Source organism: Megascapheus bottae, chromosome 3 (assembly GCF_031878675.1).
Source record: "Megascapheus bottae isolate mThoBot1 chromosome 3, mThoBot2.hap1, whole genome shotgun sequence".
NCBI lineage: Eukaryota > Metazoa > Chordata > Mammalia > Rodentia > Geomyidae > Megascapheus > Megascapheus bottae.
Genome location: NC_143511.1, coordinates 55315199 through 55335560, shown reverse-complemented (window position 1 = coordinate 55335560; position 20362 = coordinate 55315199). Strand labels below are relative to the sequence as shown.

General features: G+C 35.3%; 1 protein-coding gene across 2 annotated transcripts in view; it reads left to right on the top strand.

The window, feature by feature from the left end:
* Nucleotides 1-20362, top strand: part of Lingo2 (leucine rich repeat and Ig domain containing 2) — a 1035214-nt gene that overhangs the window by 654607 nt on the left and 360245 nt on the right. For both annotated transcript variants that reach the window (XM_090330081.1, XM_090330082.1), the window contains one exon: nt 19122-19154. The gene's annotated coding sequence lies outside the window, so the exon portion shown is untranslated. The remainder of the gene's footprint in view (nt 1-19121; nt 19155-20362) is intronic.

Below are 20362 nucleotides of genomic sequence, written 5' to 3'. Positions count from 1 at the left end.
CAGTTTGTTAACTTAGTATCCTTTTGTTCATCTTAGCTTTTGATCTATGAAATAGGAATCTTGTGGCCTGATCTGGGTACTGTAAGAATTTAATGCGATGATTGAAAGCATGTCTTTCAAATCTTGCTGTGTCTTAATCCTCTTGTAATTTTGCACCATCAAGGTAATGTTGAAGCTTTGATCTTGGCTGTCTCCTCATGCATAGAAGAATTCTTCCCAAACACTAGAGAGAGTTGGTAATAATAAATGCTCACGAAAAGAAAGTTAACATGGGAATAAGTTATCTTGTCTTAACTCTTAGCTCAGCTTCCCATTGGCTGTTTGATTTCAGGTAAGGTTTTAAATTAATTTCTAGCCAACTTTTTCTGAAAGAGAGTCAGATCAATTTCTGACGTGGTTATCCCAGGAAATACAACTCTTTCTCCAGTTGTATTCTCTCCAATGTTACTTGCAGCTCTATCCTTTGAGATAGTCTATGTCCTTTACTATAGAGATTGAGAAAAAAAGAGTTCAAATAGAGTCATATAAAAATGACATTTTAGTTTTATATCTAGTTTCTAGATGACAACTTCTAAAATATTTAGAGATTGCTCAGTAATCAGGGCATCTTTTGTTGTTCACAGCAAGCCTTTTAGAGCAGATATATTTATGCTCCTTTTTTTCTGTTTTTGCCAGTCCAGGGACTTGAAGTCAAGGGCTGAACACTCTCCTTTGATTTTCTCAGGGCTAGAGTTCTACTACTTGAGCCACAGTGACACTTCTGGCTTTTTCTATGTATGTGGTACAGAGGAATGGAACTATGGTCTTCATAAATGCTAGGCAATCACTCTACCACTAGGCCAAACTCCCAGCCTTTATGCACCTTTTCATATTATTTGTGGTGGCCTCTACATAGCTTCAGAGTGTGGTCACCAGAAGGACGTACTGATAGATTATGTCCCACTAATATCCATGAAAGGCTGGGGCCAAAACAAAGTTTGAGGATCATGTATGCCCCTGTGTTAAGGTGTTTTACCTTCGAAAGGAATGTAACCTCACCTTTGCCAACCCATCTCTTCTCTTTAACTTCTCATCGTACATGTGAAGGTGAAATAAGCATGATTTGTACACCATCAGCCTATAAATTTCAACCAGGGATGTTTCATAACTCATACTTGAGCAATGAACCAGTGACCAGCACAGAAAGAGCACTGGAGTCTCTTGACTCTGAAGCCAATGTTAATATGCTACTTGAATAGACCACTTTTCACAGTAGCCCTCATCCCCCTCTCTCTCTTGTGTTTACAGGCAGAGCCCAATTAGAGAAAGAGAACTAAAAATTATGCTGGGCAAAATATAAGTACATAATTGTAGATTTAATATAAAATAAATATAAAATAGAATCTCTTCATTAAGATATTTTCATCCTTAAATTTCTTTACCAGGCTATCCAGCTCCCTAGAATAAGTATTTAAACTATTGTATAAATGGATCAATTGTTTATTTTCATTCTGGGAACAATTAATGGACTTCTCCAAGTACCCTGGAAATAACAGGCATTATTCAAGAACATACTGGCAAAAAGAAAAAAATAAAACATGATTCCTACCTACTTTTGGGAAAAGATCTCAAAAAGAGTGACCAAGTTTAATATTAAGTAAACACCTACATACTCACATACTGTATGTACACAAACATGACTTATTCTAAGAAGTGTAAAGGGAAAACTGAGGCATAACAAGAGATAGTAAAGTTTTTAGACAGAAGAGGCCTTTGCAGAAAATGATAATTAATAAATAACAGGAAAACAGTAACTCCCAGCTGCTCTGACTACATCTCTCCATCATGAAATGCAGCCACAGGCATTATTTTTTTAAATTTTTATTGTAATTAATAGAAGCATTGTATTATATTCACCAGATAGAAGGTGCATTACTTCAGAAACATTGATACCCCTTCTCATTTTTTTGTCCCATTTCCCACCCCACAATTGCCTCATCCTGTTTTCCCCTTCCCTATCCTATTTCAAATAAGCAAAAAATATATATACAATATACCAGTTAACTAGGTAAGATACTGTAACAATATGAGTTAACCAAGGGACAACAAAAGAGATGGGAAATAACATAGTATATTTTGAACAACAGTCACACCTTATATGACTCTTGTTTCTATATCTTGGAGGTCCTTTCATTTAGCCTTATCCTACATAGCCTTATGTATCTAGATTTTGCCCTATTGTAAACCTCTGCTAGGAGAGGCCAGCATTTACACTAATTATGACAAATGAGGAAAACCATTGAGCCTATGTTCCTTTGAGTCTGGCTTACTTCACTTAATATGATTTTTTCTAATTCTTTCCATTTCCTTACTAATGGAGCGATATCATTCTTTGTGATGGCAGCATAGAATTTTATTGTGTGTAAATACCACATCTTGTTGATCCACTCATCAACTGAGGGATATTTAGGTTGGTTCCATATCTTCGCTATGGTAAATGTTGCAATGAACATCGTTGTGCTAGTGGATTTAGTATGTCCTTGTTTCTAGACATTTGGGTAAATGCCAAGTAGTGGAATTGCTGGGTCATAGGGGAGCTCTATGTTTAGTCTTTTGAGGAACTGCCATACTGCTTTCCAGAGTGGTTGAATGAGTTTACACTCCCACCAACAGGGTAGTAGTGATCCTTCTTGGCTACATCCCTACCAGCATCTGTTGTTATTAGATTACTTGATTATGGCCATTCTAACTGGAGTGATGTGGAATCTCAGAGGTATTTTATTTGCATTTCTTTTATGGCCAGAGATGTTGAGTATTTCTTCATGTGTCTATAGGCCATTCTTATTTCTTCTTCAGAGAAGACTCAAGTCCAAAGATATTATTTTGACAAGCTATACTAATACCACTTATTTAGTATAAGATCTAATGCCCAATGAATTAAAAATGGACACAGAATGAAATTTTCTGATGAGATGAGACTATCCTACATTTTGATTAGCAGGGTAAATATTATTTGGATTTATAATTTTGCCTCAGCTCATTGAATTTTATGTCTCACACATATAAGTTGTATTATACATAATTTATCTCAAGACAAAGCTGATGTGAACTATATACCTAGATTTCAGTTAATGAGTCAATAAACAAGCAAACTAAAGATGAATTAGTTTTATTCTGGCAATTTTCACACCTATGTGCTAGTGATTTCCTATGTCTTAGAAACATATATTACTGGATCAGGACCTGCATACAGATTACTTTCACATCTGTAACAATAGTTCTCTCTGACTTGTCAAGTATGTAAGATATTTTCTTGAAACCAATGCTGCTAAGCGAGAAGAATAAGAAGATAAAAGCTTTTTCAATAATGTGCTGGGTTGCTTTTTCCTTTTTCTTAATATACTTTAGCTGCATTGGGGAGGTTTCCTAGAACAACTGGGTAATATCAAGAGTATCATCATAATGTTTTTGTTTGTAAAATTCTTAGCTGTGAAGATACCAGGTTGCTTGTCATCTGCATCTTTATTAAATAGTTTCTACCTGAAATAAATCAAATGTGTATCATTGGCATTTTACAGGGAACAAAAAAGAACATGGGAAGAATTTGGAAGTAGACACCGACACACACACACACACACACACACACACACACACACACACTCGCGTGCACGTGTGTGTGTGTGTGTGTGTGTGTGTCGCCTGTGATCATAAACTACATCATGAAGGATTTTTTTTCTTTTTCTATTATGTAACATTCAAAGCAAACCAGATTCTATTCTATGTGCATTTGTCTATGTTTTTCAATCAGGAGAGCCATGGAAGTGGTTCACAAACACCAAAGCTAAAAATATCAATATGTCATTCTTTTATTCTTTGTATATCAATTGATATATAAAGTGATTAAAGTAGATAATTATTAAATAATACAAAGATTCAGGATAAACACCCATTATGTGTGAATGTGAATTAAGATTTTATAATAAAAAGCTCTTCCTTTGTTATTTGCCAAACAGTTCTAAACCTGCTTGTGTAGAAAGAAATAGTTTAATTTTGCCATCCCCTGCTGGATTTGGACAATGGTGAAACTATTTTCTCATGTGTGTGGTAGTATTTCAGAGTGTAAGGTAAAAGCTGTGGAAAAAAGCTGGTGGGTCATGCCTGTAATCCTGGCTACTCGGGAGGCTGAGATCTGAACATAAAGGTTCAAAGCCATCCCTGGCACAAAAGGATCTAAGACTCTTATTTCCAAGTAGCCTTTAGAAAACGGGAAGTGGGGCTTAACTCAAGGGTAGGGTGGTAGCCTTGAGCTGAAGAGCTCAGGGACAGCACCCAGGCCGAGTTCAAGCCCCATGACCCACCAAAAAAAAAAATGTGGAAAGGAGGGTCTGAGGTATAAAACAGCTCAGACATTCAGTATACAGGCAATTTGGGCCATGGTGAAGTATTGTCATGAGAGAAAATGTACAAAACATTCATCTGATCTGGCAGATCGTACATACTAGAAAATCATTGGTAATGATTATTGGTATAATTATTTTTCAAGTTCTAAAAACTGGGTTTGCTATGGGCAAGAATAGAAAACATATTATTCAGTGAAAAACACATTTTTTCCATACCACAAAATAAAATTAGTTCTCTGTGTGAGTTCAAGTATTAATTCAGGGGAATTTAGCCATGGTCCAAACTCTGGCATCAAGAGAAGGGAAAGGAAATGACAACATGAGGGACAATGGTATCAGGGCTAGATAAAGGTATAATTTGCTGTCAACCTTTCATATATGGTTTAAAATTTAAAAAAAATTATTGGACTGTACCATAGAATCCTAAAGGTGTGTGGACTGAAAATTGTGTGCCTAGACTTTTGAGTCAACTTCTGTGTGTACTTAGGACAAGGTCCTCTGAGGACTTGAGATAGCTTCTTGCTTTTGAGAAAGTTTACTAGCCTTTCTGCTAAGTGATGAGCATTAACAGGGGTTATTGTGGTGTCTCCCAGGAGACAGGCAGGAAATTGGGGGTGCTGGTGCTTAGAGACTTCAGGTAAGTGAGAATGGTGTCTCTAGCCCATGGTTATCAAATCATCGTGGAAACCATGTGATTAAACCTTTATAAAAAGCAAAGATCCATCCCAGAAAAGTCACAACAGTAAACATCCAATAAACAAAACTGATGTCTACCTAGATTTTAGAAATCTCTGGAAATGTGGAGAATTTTTTGGAGATTAAAAAAAATGAACATTGTCTTTATGATATGGTTCTTAGATATATCAATGAGTGACATGTATAACTTCATAAACACAAATAAAAGTTTGTATATTTTTCAATTTCATATTTTTATCAGTGCAGTACATAACCACTTCAGATAAAATCCCCTAAGGCCAGTCTAAGATGAGAGTCTAAAGGACACATGCTCAGAAACCTGAGGCTACAAAGGGTCACATCTATGTTTATAAGATAAATTACAAATAAACTATCTACACTTCAGGGAATAGCAAAAATAATTGCCTTCCTTGAACCTTGACACCGAGTGGATTAAAAATAAAAGTCCTCAAGAATTTTAGTCACCACAAAAATAAGCAGGTGCTTATGTATGCTTTGCAGCCTGAATTTATTTTACTTGAGGGAATCAAACTAAAGCCAAATGTTGCATCTTGGTAAAATTTCTAAAGATATCACCAGACAAAGTGAATCAACTTTTTGCCCTGTCATCTTCAAATAATTCATGCACCTCACCTTCAAGAAATATGAGTGTATTAATTCACATACATTGATTCACCTTCTGTCTGGCAAATATCATGTAACCCTTCTATTAATTACAATAAAAATATATGAAAAAAAAGAAATATGAGTGTAGAGTAAAAGAAAATCACAAAATACACCAGAAAATACTAGAACTAAGCATAGTGCAGAAAAAAAATTTGTTTCACCTATTTCATATACTCTTAATTATAATTAACCATGAAGTACAGAATGATCAATAATAAAAACAAATTCTATGATATCAAATTTTGACATAGATATGAAATAAACATTTTAAAAATATATTTGGACCACACACAGTTGGAAAACAAATGTACATGGTACAATGCAATTGGTCATACACATTACCTATATGCCAGAATTTCTTCTGACTACAAATGTAAGCCTTGCTTACGTGTTTCAGAACTGCGGAACTGGAGATAAACAAGCATTACCTTTAATGGCATCAGTAACAGTACAAAATTGTCATATCCTTGATACTGCTTAATAGAGTGAGAAAAGTATTGTGTGTTCACATAGTAGCATCAATAAGGATGGAAAAATCAGTTGTATACATCAAGATGATTTCATCTAAGGGAATGAAGATAAAAAGCAAGTCAAGTAACACAAATTAAAAAATATCCATTAGGATATTCTGTTTAATGTTAGTAATTAAAGTTAATAAAACTATAAAGAACAGGGGAGTGCACACCACTTCTTCATCTCTCACAGTGTTTACATTATTATGGAATAGTAAATACTGAAATAAAAAAGTGCAGGTATTCTGTAGACTCAAAACTTGCTTGATAACTTTATCGCCATACATTGTATATATCAACTGCAAATTTCCCTTTATCTTTCTTACAATGAAAGTATTTTGTTAATGTTTACTTACGTGTCCATGCTCAGAAATATTCTTAGAAATTCCTACATATCAAGATTCTGTCTAGAATAGAGTGTTCTTTCACGGTAGTCTGGGCTGGCTTTGAACTTATTCACCTGCTGCCTCAGTTTATTGAGAGCTTGCATCACAACAATGTACACTCATGCCTGGAAAGTGTTCACTTTCTTAGAATATCTGAGGCGAAAAGCAAGACAAGACTGTGTGACAAAAATCCTCATAGGCTACATAAAATATGGTTCTGTTGATTGAGGTAAAAAGCCAACATTGTTCCCAAAGATTATTAAAATCTTTACTTTTTATTACTGTAAGACTTTATTTTTAGATCTGTATATTCTTATTGAAGGCATGTAAAATGTCCTTTCTCTTTAGAGTATTTCATTGGCTTGTATATTTCATGATTGTGTGAAATATTTATATTGCATAGGTATATATGCATGTAGAGGATCTGAGCCATTTCAGGAAAAATGAATCAAAGGAAAAAGGTACAAAGACAGATGTACAGACAAAGGAACAGGTTCTTATCAGTTGCTATTTTAGTAACAAACAAAGGAACTACCAAAAAACTAGCCTGTCCTGAACATCGCATTATCAAAGACACAATCAACTTTGGAAGCGTCGACTTAACTCATCCTCTTTTACTGCAAGAATATCACCTGTCCTTTTCCCTTTTTAAAAGAAAGACACTATACCATGAATTCATGGCTAATGGGTGACTATCATGCAGGCAGAGGGATGTAAGTCAATAATGTTGTTTTGGGAGGGGTTTTCTGTATTAATGTCTATTTCAGTTGACTAAAAACAGAAAGAAAACTTATTCTAGTTGGTATTCCCATCCAAAGAAATTATCTGTTAGTATCATGACTGAGTTGCCAAAAGGCCCAGTGCTGTAGTATTTTATGAATGATGCTCTGTAAGAAGATATATTTTAAGCATAAAGGGGATCCAAATAGGGAAAATGGAAGTGAAACTTTCCCTCTTTGCAGATGACATGATTCTGTATCTAAAGAACCATATAGACTCCACTCCCAAGCTCCTTGAGCTGATTCAAAACTTTGGAAGGGTAGCAGGGTATAAAATTAACCATCAAAAATCAACTGCCTTCCTCTATGCCAACAGTGAGAGGAACGAGGCAACAATCAGGAAAGCAACTCCTTTCGCAACAGCCTCAAAGAAAATATAGTACCTAGAAATTACCTTAACTAAGAATGTAAAGGACCCCTTGATGAAAACTTTAAAACCCTGAAAAAGGAAATTAAAGCAGAACTGAGGAAATAGAAAAACCTCCCATGCTCCTGGATTGGAAGAATCAACATTGTGAAAATGACAATCTTGCCAAGGGCTATCTACAAATTCAATGCGATACCCATCAATATCCTAATGTCATTCTTTAAAGAAATAGAAGAGGCAATCCAAAATTTCATATGGAGTACTAAAAGACCCCATATAGCAAAAACACTTCTTAGCAGAAAGAACAGCTGGCAGAACTGGTTAAGCACCTGCAGAAAACCAAAGTTGGAGCCTTCTTTGTCACCTGCACTAGAATTAACTCCAAATGGATCAAAGACCTCGAGGTAAAAGCAGACACACTGAAAACTTTACAAGAAGGAATAGGAGACACACTAGGCCTCCTTGACACAGGTTGAAACTTTCTCAATAAGGACCAAAAATCACAACAAATCAGAGAAAGGCTGGATAAGTGGGACTGCATTAAACTGCAGAGCTTCTGTATGGCAAAGGACATAGCTAGTAAATTAATTAGGAAGCCTACAGAATGGGAGAAGATGTTCACTAACCATACAACAGACAAAGGCCTCATAGACATTAGGCCAAATAGTACGACACTAAATGTAAGGATCTCCAGGATAAGGAAACAAAAGCCATGTAATGAGTGATTATTGTCCTTAATGTACTATGTTATCTCTCATCCCTTTTGCCATCCCTTGGTTATCTCATATTGTTACAATTTTTCACCTTGTTATCTCATATATTTTATATGTGCTTAATTGGTTATTTGAAATTGGATAGGGAAGAGGGGAAATCAAGATAAGCTGCGGGGAAGGTGGAAGGGAAATGGGGACCATGTCATGAGAAAGGGTATCAATGTTTGTGAAGTTATGCACCTTCTATCTGGTAAATATAATGTAACCCTTCTATTAATCACAATAAAAAATTATTAAAAATATACAAAGAAGATATATTTTCAATTATGTTTTTTCATTAAAATAAAGCCCACACAGTTGCCAAGGATAGGCAGGCAATCCTAAAAAATACAAGCTCCTGTTCTCTTTTTTTTTTTTTCCCCTAAGATCCATTTTCTTTCTCTGTCTTCTGTGAATTACTGGCCAAGCCTTACTATAGTTCTCAAGAAAGGTAGAGTAATGAAGCCCAAAGACATATAATTGTTTACACTCATATGCGGCAGTTTTTTATTAGAAAAACAATTCATAGAGGATTTAGTACCTTTGAGACCTCTATATTGTGAACAGGTACCTTGCGTTCACCTCATTTCCTTTTACCTCATAATTCCTCTGTTCTTCCCAGTCAGGAAGTCTAATTTTATTTCTCTAGAAGAGGAATGCAGTATTATGAATAACTGTATCTTTGCCTTCTGTGTATTTCTTAATTCAAAGTCAAGGTATGAAATTGCATACAGTGATCCTTCTCTTCCCTTTTGTGAGTTCTCCTTAGGAATACATCCTGCATTTTAATTCATATTAAGATGCCTCTCAGAGAACTCAATTAGGTAAGCCATGTAAATTTTAAGTCACATGAAATAAAGTTAATTACATGATAAGGGGAACTTAGAGCTAGAAGTAGGGGATCGGGTAAAGAACTGGACTAGAGAGTTTCAGTACTGATTCTGTTTTATTACTTAAATTTTATTGTCAGGGTGATATACAGAGGGGCCACAGTTACATTCTTAAGGTAATGAGTACTTCTTGAACATTGTTAATCACTTCTCATCTAATTTTCCCTATTTCCCTTCTATCCCATCCACTCCCAAGTTACAAGTTAATTTCCAACATATTGTTTTGTGAATATCATCAGTCTTACAGTGGTTCATCCTTTGTCCTTTGTCTTATCTTGTTTTCCCCTTCCCTTCCCAGATTCAAATAAACGAATAAATTTATATGGAATACAACAAGTACCAAAGTCAGATACAGCAGCAATAGAGGACAAATCATAAGGGGGAAAAAAAGAAAAAAGAATAAAGAAATAAGTTCACATATGTCAGTACTGACTCTTGAAGACTATGGAAGATAATATTCTCCTTAAAGTCAGTCTTTGAAAGATATTATTGCATATGCTGAATATATTCCACCAGGGGGCACCCTCCAAGAATTTAGTGGTCTAGCTCTCCTGAGCAATTCTTGATCCTAGTACCTGAATGCATCTTCTATGGCATGCATTTAGTTAACACTAATTTAGTGAAGGAAGACTGAATAAGAGGAAAACAGGAATCAAAAAACATTAGATATTGAGACTTCAACCTTCTATCCAAAATAAGTGGAGCTATATTTTCAGAGTATGAGAAAGTCTTTAGGACTTAAATCTGAAACCCAGATAATAGTCATTGAATTGTTATGTTATGACTTTTCTTCAGAAATTTTCTTCAGAAATTTTCCCACAGAGCCACACTAAGAGCAGGGGTAAAGTACCAAAATAATGAAGTAATCTTAAGAGGCATTGTAAGAAATGTATGGCATTTTAAAACTGAGGTTATTTCTTGCCAAAAAGTGTTGTCTTAAAATTTTCTGTGGGCAAAGAAAAGGGGAAGAAATTCAGGGAAAAATTCCAATGTATAACCTACAAAATTTTTTAAAAGTGAGAAAACTGGGTTGATTGGGTGGGTCAGATGAGAATGTTAAAATGTCTGACATTGATCAAAACATACTGTATTTAAAACTGCTTTGTTGAATAGCAACTGCTTTATAAAACTACTTAAAGATAATAAGTAAGTATTTTTTAAATTTTCTGTGAACAAAGTTAAAACAAATAGTGTACAAATCAATAAAAAACTAAAAGTTGTGGCTGGGAATGTGGGCCTAGTGGTCAAATGCTTGTCTAGCATGCATGAAGCCTTGGGTTCAATTCCTCAGTACCACATACACAGAAAAAGATGAAAATGGTGCTGTGGCACAAGTGGTAGAGCGCTACCCTTGAGAAAGCTCAAAGACAATGACAGGGCACTGAGTTCAAGCCACAGGACTGGCAAATAAATTAAAAGTATAGAATGTAGAGAAATTTCATCATGTCCCATAAGTTTCAAGAGTAGAAGTCTGTGAGTACAATGTAAAAATAAATGGGGAAAAGGAGATAAAATTGCTTAAAAGTACAGAAAGAAGATACAGTTGAAATAAACTAAAATGCAGGAGCAGATACCTAGAAGAAAATTTTAACAGAATAAAAACTCAGGTGATTACATACAATATAGATAGATAGATAAATAGAATGATAGAAACATTTTTTGCAGATATTAGGAACAAATTCAGGGCCCTTGAACTTGCCAAGTAAATGTTCTTTATATATATTTAAAGTATTTTTAAGTTTTAAAAAAAGGAGGGGCATCCTGTCAGACATCAGAAGCTCATGCCTATAATCCTAGTTGCTAAGGAGGCTGAATTCTGAGGAGGATCTCAGTTTGAAACCAGCCTGTGCAGGAAAATCCATGAGATTCACATCTCCAATTAACTACTAAAAAGCCAGAAACGGAGCTGTAGCTGAAAGTAGTAGAGCACAAAGCTCAGGGGCAGTGCCCACGACCTGAATTCAATTCCTGGGGCTGGCAATAAAACAAAACAAAGCAAATAAGAAAAAAAGGCATATATCCATGGATACTTTCATATTGGGATGTTAAAAGTGCAAAAAAAAAAACCTGTTATATGTAAATAAAAGTAAAGAAAATGATCAATGTGGAATCCATAATACTGGTTGTTGGAAGAGGTGAGCCAAGGACAACTGTATATTTAGTGTTTTATTATATTTTTTATTGTAATTAATAAAAAGATTACATGATATTTGCCAGATAGAAGGTGCATTAATTCACATATTTGAAAAGAAGCATATTGTCAATTTCCTAGGCTTTGTTTTGGATGGGTTTATTTATTACATTATTAAAAACATGATCTAAATACAATTTTCAAATAATTTAGGCTAATGTAAATACTGAAATAAAAATCAATAATACAGAACTGTTTATCACTAATTTAATGTTTGTAAAAGTTTATGTCCTAAGTATGTTTTATTTTAGTAAAAATAATAATAAACAACCCATCTTTTTTGCCAGTGAAAACATAGCACGTTTTTTCACAGCTGTACTTCCTGCCTTCAAGCCTTATAATTTGATTTTCTGCATTAGCATTCCATCAGTTTCTTTGACCCCCCCCCCATTTTTTTTAACAAGAAAATTCTTGGCAAATCTAAATGCTGCAGGTGAGGTGGAAAAACAATGTGTGTACCAAACAACTGTACTTGCCAGCACAGAGCTTCCTTATATTAAAGCTTCTGTTTAATTAATTTCCCACAATATTATCTGCTTGACTTGTTCCCTTTCTCTAAGCACCCCTGAGAATATCTGAAATATTTCACAGATGCTCCTAGAGAAAATTATACAACCAACTGTCATTAGAATAAGTCAATATTCAGCATCAGTTTCGTGGGTAAAAATTTGAGGTGGTGAATGCCTCTTTTGCACTAATTTCCAAATGTGTATCTATATTATGGTTTTATCTAGGAAGACTGCTTGCTTTCTTCCCAATTGCTGGATCCACTGAGCACTTTGAGTTCTCCTTCACTGGAATCCAACAATAGTCCTCTCTTTACTGCCTCAATTTTTCTAGAAGGATCATGTTGAACTTTACAACAGTTTTTTATTCATATTTTTTAAAATTCTATAAAGCAATATAATTTATGACATTTTCATATGTATAGGTATTATATTACTCATATGATTCATTAACCTCACTGCCCCCCTTCTGCAAATCCCTTAGTCCTCCTTTTATATAAATTCTAAATTCCAGAATATAGATCTTATGGGTTACTGTACTCATTCCACAGGATAGAAAGACAAGGCAGGCTAGTAACTTGACAAATATTATTACACAGAAAGCTGGGGAATAATGTTAAGGTTGTCAAAAAGAAAAAATAGCAAAAAAACAGGAGCCAGTGTCATTAACCACTATGCTTTAGCACTTTCAGTCAAAATGTTCCACGTGGCCCTTAGAACTGAAATGTAATATTCCTGTAAGTGGATTCCAGGTGTTAAAAGCTGCAGATTGCATATGAATGGGTCCTCAGGAGACTCAGAGACTTGCTCTAAATATTGCTGATGTACAACATAGGAAACATAAATTGTGCTTAATTGGTATTCGGCTAAATCTCCCATGGATATTAATTCTGTCCTTAATATAAGTGAACACCTATTAATTGTCTATAATGTGTCTTAGATGGTTAGCTAAATTCATCTGATACATAATTTTTCAATGTGATTGTTTTTCCATATTTAATTAGTATTTTTATGTGAATCATTCCATGTAAGAACATCTTTATTTAAATACTAAGGGTTTAAGGCATCCTAATGATTCTTTCATCTTTATCAAATGTCACAGATGATAAATGCAGACAACTGAGACAGCTTAAAAATCATACAGTATTAAATAAAATCACTACTATGTATTTGTGTCTAATATATATATCAGACATTCTCTGTGTGTTATTACATTAACTCTTAAAATAAAACTTGATATAGGTATAGGGACTCCTGCTTTATAGATATGAAACTGAGACTCAGAAAGTAAGGAGCATGCTGACATTTTCACTTTTTGCCCTGTATGCATTTTCATTTTCTGACTGCTCACTTTGACTTTTCTCCAAACCTAGAAGATCCCACCTCCATCTTTCAGGCTTCACAGAACACACCTGCTTTCACATTCTGTCATTTTATAGAATTCCTTTTAATCCCAGACCACTTCTTTGCATCAGAAAGACTCGATTATCTTCAAAATTTACCAGGAAGCCAGGTGCAGGTGGCTCACACAATGTAATCCTATCTACTCAGGAAACTGAGATCTGAGATCTGAGGATCACAGTTCAAAGCCAACCCAGGCAGAAAAGTTTCAGACTCATATAAACTACTCAGAAAAAGCTGAAAGTGGTGCTTTGGCTTGAATGGTAGAGTGCTAGCCTTAAGCACAAAGAAGCTCAGGGACAGTGTTTGGCTCTGAGTTCAAGGCCCAATATTGGCAAAAAATTACCATGAAAAACATTGTAATATTGTCCCACCCACTCTCAGTTCTTTCGTTGAATAATAATTAGTATTAATTTTAATATTCTTTTAAAAGCATATCACTTTCTTTTAAAAGCCTAGGCACCAGGGCCTCATGCCTATAATTTTAGATACTCAGGAGGCTGGGATCTGAGGATCCTGGTTCAAAACCAACCTGGGCAGGAAAGCTATTGAGACTCTTATGTCCAATTAACCACCAGAAAACTGAAGTAGAAATGTGGCACAAAATGGTGGAGCACTAGCCTCTACCCTAAGAGTTTAGGTAGGCACCAAGTTCAAGGCTCACAACTACCACCACCACCACCAGCAACAAAAGGCATATCAAAATGAAATATTCTAACATTTTCTTTGCTGAAAAGTCTGTCCTGAAAAGACCTTTGAGTTAAAAAAAATTAATCTGAATCTTTTATGGGTAAATCTTCATCTACTTGTCCATCTACTTTTTGTAATGTATCATTATGGTGTTAAATGTACAATCTGTACTGACAACTCTGGCTCTTCTGGGTTTCTTGGGCATAAAGAGACTATCTTCCTTGAATCAGGATATTAGCTCTGGGAACTGTGGCCCCATCTCAGTGAGGTCATATGGACTAGCTTCAGTCTAAACAAGTTCCTTTTGAGGAAGTCAGGTACATCTTTGTATCTCTCAAAACCCCTATTACAATATGAATGAATTGATATAAATCACTGTTACTGTGCTTCTGAAATGTGTAGGTTTAAAGGTTAATAGCTCTGCTTGACAATAATGAAGAATCCTAGAATAAATTTACAAAGCCCAACACAGTACAATTCGATAGCCATGCTGATCCTTAGGTAGACAGCATTTGTGGTGTGGGAAAGTTCTTAATTCAGAGCTCACTGAGGAGAGTCTTACAGTGTTAAAGCATGGTATCTTTTTCAGCAGAAAGTTCTACACCAGAAAATTTCAGTAGAAGGGGTCATGTAGTGTACCAGGACACTGAATGTAGTGTGTATGACTAGACTCCTCTGCTGTTACTGTAGGTTGAAACCTGACAGGCCTCTCTGGTACATGAACATTTTTCCAACAGATTCCATTTCCAAATGGCGAAAATAGACAACACTAAAGCTACTAGATACTTCCTTTAGGGGTAGAAACTGTTTTCTTTTTCTGTGGCTGGTTATGTCATGAAATTCTTCTCCCTTATTTTTCTGAGGGAATTTGTTTAATAAGTAATTTTTTTCTGTTATTTAAGCCCTGCATGTGGTATAGAATACCATAAATCAAGCAGCAAAGCCACATGTATTTAAATAAAAAGGCATGAGAATTTGATCTGGAAAGGAGAGTTGGTGACTGAAACAAAGGAAGTGAGAATTGCTTAAAAAAATTATTGTTCACTGTTAAAAACTCCCTGGTACATCTTCTACAAATTACATAGAATTAAGTAACTTCTTCCTTCTGATTGTAAAGGCCACCTTGAATAATATATTATTACACCATAAATTCTTCTGATTACATTTCATGCCTGATAAGGTCCTTACATTTATGGTTGAAAAATGCAAGGCATTGTTGCATAACTAATTTTTTAAGTTTCCTGAAACAAAGAAGTCTTAAAATTTTTCCCTAGCAAATACCAGATTAAAGTTGACATATTGCTTTTGAAAATAATCTAACATAATTCAGGATTTGGGTGAAGATAATCTTTCTTTCATTTCTTTTTGTTGCTCGTGGGCTTGAACTCTGGGCCTGGGTGCTGTCTCTGAGCATTTCAGCTCAAGGCTACCGCCCTACCCCTGGAGCCATAGCTCCACTTCCAATTATCTAGTGGTTAGTTGGAGATAAGAGTCCCATAGTCTTTATTGACAAGGCTGGCTTTGAACAGCAATTCTCAGATCTTAGCCTTCTGAGTAGCAAGATTATAGGCGGGAGCCACCACACCTGACTTGGTGAAGATAATTTTATGAAAATTAGTCATATGATATATGATAGATAAATAAAGAAGTATCAAAAGATACATATATTATGTAAATGTGTGATATAGATCACATATATATCCTTACATATATTTAAATAAAATATAAAAATTAGATTGTATATATATATATATTTACTAATTTATCTCAGTAAATGTCTAGTTTCTAAGATATACTAACTACATTAGGAAAATATCCAGTAGTGATATAAATGCTGATATTGCATAATACTATATACTGCCTTTTTATTAAGGCTGTCTTATTGACAGATTTAAACATACCTTCATTGCCTAAATCTACTGCATAGATAAAAATGTGCTGAAATTAATTAGAATTTTCTTAATGTGAAGCAGAAAAATTGAATGGAAAGGGTGTGGACATTTTAATCAACCATAGTTGTATTCAAGTCTCAGATTCCTGTCTTCTGAATTTTGTAATTTTTACTTTGGATAAATCTCACTTAAACTATGAGAATAGGTATTCATGCAAAACACTTACTGCAATGTGTACTTGGGGGTCAGTGTTTATAGGTGTGCCAAATCAAAGAAAGCAGACTTGATGAGATGAGAGCTGCCTGTGATTGGCGAGATAACTTTGCTCCCAGCTGCCTTCTCTGGTCTGAGGAGGCAAATTCACAGAGGACTCAGTTGTGAGCCACCAGCAGCCCCTATCACCTCATAAAGGCCAGGAAGCAAGTTGTGAATGCCCACTCACGGTGGGAAGCTGAGTAATGTTTTCAAGAATGTGCTCGGCTGTCCTGGCTTCAAATAAGCTTATCTCATCTGATAACAGCTCATCCCAAGTCCAGGAAGGGCCTTTCTTGAGGAAACCTTCAAGAGGACAGGTAGTGGAAACTACTACCCCCTGCCTCTACAGCTAGTCTCTGGACCTGATTCAAGGATCCTCCTTTTCCTTAGCCAGCAACACTACTGACTTTGTGGCATATTTGATGAGCAAACACCAATGATGGCTAAGATCTCAGAAGCCATCCTCCCCATTCTTTACTTGGGCTGCTCTACTTAAGCAGTCAAAAGCAGAGAGATACCATTTCCTATCAAATGAAGAGAAACATTATTAAATGCTTACTCTAGTCTCAGCTGGAGAATTTCTGAAACTTATTTTTATCTCCTCCTTTACATTTTTAATACTCTTCAAGGAGTTTCACTGACATCTGCTCACACCTGCACACACACACACACACACACACACACACACACACACACACACACACACACGCTTCTTTCTTTAGCCTTAGGACAACCTCCTCTCCAATTCTTAGCAGTACCTCTCTGTTTCATGTTGGTACCTCACATGGAAAAGCACCTGAAATATCCAGCCTGACCCCACAATGGTGAGCCTCATTTCCAGCAATGTCTCATAGAGAAACCAAATGGCCAAGTGACTGTAATTATAGCACTAAACTTGTTTAACCTGAAGAGCAGTGATTTATTTTGACTAGACTCAAAACAAGTTTCAAATCAGAATTCGCCTTCTATACCTAGAGGCCTTGTTCAATACTATGATCTGAGAAATTAATAAGGAATATATACATATATTCCCATATATACATATATATTTAATGTTTCATAATCTTAATACTTTCTAATTAAAGGTTATGAGTCACATAGGTTATGTAAGGGCCTGTAAACAATCTCCAAGAGCACTGGGAAAGAAAGAAAGAGAAAGAAAGAAAGAATGAACGAACGGAAAGAAAGAAAGAAAGAAAGAAAGAAAGAAAGAAAGAAAGAAAGAAAGAAAGAAAGAAAGAGGGAGGGAGGGAGAGAAAGGCAAGAAAGACAAAGGGAAGGAAAACATAGGAAAAAGGAGAGGAAGGGAGGCCAAGGAAAATGAGGGGAAGGAAGGGAGGAGGTGAGAAGAGGGAAGTGAGGGGAGGGGAGGAAAGGGGAGAAGGGAGGGAAGGGAACAGAGAAGACTGGATAGAAGGAAGAGGAGGAGGAGAGAGAAGACGGGAAGGGAGGGAAGGAGGAGGAGACAAGGAGAAGGGTAAGGATGAGAAAGGAAGAAAGGGGAAGAGTGGGTTGAGAGGAGACAAGAAAAGGAGAAGGGAGAAGAGGAACAGAAGGGTATTGAGGAGACAGGAGGGGAGAGGGAGAAGAAGGAGGGAGGAGGAGGAGGAGGAGGAGGAAAAGCGAGAGGGAGAGGGAGGAGGAAAGGGAGTGGTAGAGGGAAAGGGAGAGGGAGAGGGAGAGGAGGTGTTTGAGGTACTGATTCTGGGGACTATCCTAAGGCTTACCTAATTAATATGTTTTAGTGATTGGCCTTAGTCTTTGTGTTTGATGTTTTCATTTTGAAATATTATGTTTCTATTTCTTTTTACATGTTCTTAATACTTTATATGCTTTCAGACTTATGTCTTGAGGTTGTTGTACAAATTAAATGGGAACCTTAAGTAATAAACATATGTCTCTATGAAACATTTGTGTATGTCATATACATGAAAGGCTGTTGGTGTTCTGCCAGCCATACTGAAAATAATAGTAGAACTCTTATTATTATTAGAACTCTTTGTCTCAATACATACCAGAGATTCCCCAAAGGATGTTTTATTTCAATCTTTTCCTCTCACCTCCTCATTCCACAAAGAGAACAATGACTGGAAAACATTGGTTGGGTAAATACTGCATTATCATAATTACAATTTCCCTGAGAAAAGTGGCTTGCAGTTTGAATATTCAGCATCATAATTACAATTTCCATAAGGAATGTTGAACAGTTATTATAAACAGCACAATAATCATTTGGTCCATAAGGGAGAACTGATTATTAGGAGATGAAAAGAGAGAAATGTAGAAGACTGCATCTCATCAGAATTCACAAAGAGAAATACAGAACCTGACACTAATGATAATATCCCTTAAAAATACTCTTGCCTGAAATTTATAGAAAAATCTTATGACAGGCACCTTGAGTTAACTAACTGCTGCCTGTATGATTTTTCCTTTTATATAACTGAATCAGTTTTACTATGTATGCATTCTACTTTCCTACTCACAGTCCTTCCTAATTACTGTGACACTAAAATTTTCAAAAGGTAAACTATCACAAAATTTAAGAATCATCAAATTTTTTTAAACAAATCTGTGGGGGAAAATTCATAAGATGTTTCTTGACATTTAAATGTATTGATTTCCTTTATGCAAAAGAAAATGGCTAAATGTTTTTTGTTTTGTTTTGCCTTCCAAAAAGAGAAGAAAATACTCGCTTTTAATTGCTTAGATTGCTATAACTGGCTTTTACTTAAATTTCTTTCTTTCTGTTTTTCTAGATGAAGTGAAAAAAACAGAATGCAGCTTTCAAGGTTAGTACTTTTTATGATATCTTAATAGTGTATGTTAATATGAAAGACTGTGAAAGTACCAGCAAGGAAAGAAGGTAAAAGAAAACTTAGCTTTGCAAAATTCCAATGGCTAAGGTCTATAATTCTAGCTACTCAGGAGACTGAGATCTGAGGATTGTGCTTTAAAGTAGATATCAGATGGAAAGTCATAAGACTCTTATCTCCAGTCACTACCAGACAACCAGAAGTGGAGCTGTGACTCAAAGTGATAGGGAGCTAGCATTGAGCAGAAAAGCTCAGGAATAGAGTCCAGGCCGTGAGTTCAAGTTCCCTGACCACCCCCCACCCTTCAAAAATGAGAGAAAAAATAGTAATTTAAAACAGAAATCTTAGCTTTTCCAAGATAGCAATTAGAGGACATACTGTTTTATTCTCACTAATAGATAGAAAAATACATCACAGATTTTAAAGAATGCAATATAATAAACAACTATCACAGCTGATTCAATCCTTGACCAAATTATACAGTTGGAATAGTCAATAGTTTTCACTCAGGCCATCTGTGTGTTCTTCATTCCAACTATCCACCATTTGCATATTCTTTTAATGAGAACTTATTATGTACATACTGTGTATGAGACCCTGATATCTGATTTCCCTCTATTCATAATCCAAGCATCATTATATTGGCAATCTCTCCTTCTTTTCCTGTACTCCTTGGTATAAATATATCTTTTCCTATTATTCAAATACTCCAATTTAATTTGCTGTGTCTGATAAATAAGTCAAGTTTTCCCAAAACTGCTTAGCTGATTATTCTCAGAAGCATTTACTCCAAAGTAATTGAAACCATCAGTGAGATGGAAAGGAAATAGCTGAATCTATAATCATTTAATAATTGACTATGTGATATCTTCATTGTTGTATGTATGTGGTGTGTTATACACATGGACTGAGTACTATAATAATCTGTAATTCCAATTACACTTCAAAATTTTAGTATTTTCCCTCTATGTTTTAAGTAATTATAAGATATTTTTGAACAAAAAACAGGTGTGCTGTTATTTTAAATTTTACAATAAGATAGATATACATTGGCCAGTCATGTCATAAATGAAATCCTCTATACACTACTTAAAGATAATTTTTAAATAATTTTATTAAAAATAAAAATGAACAGTGGTAGTAGACAAAGCAGAGTTCATAGGAGGTGAACACTGAAAATGTTC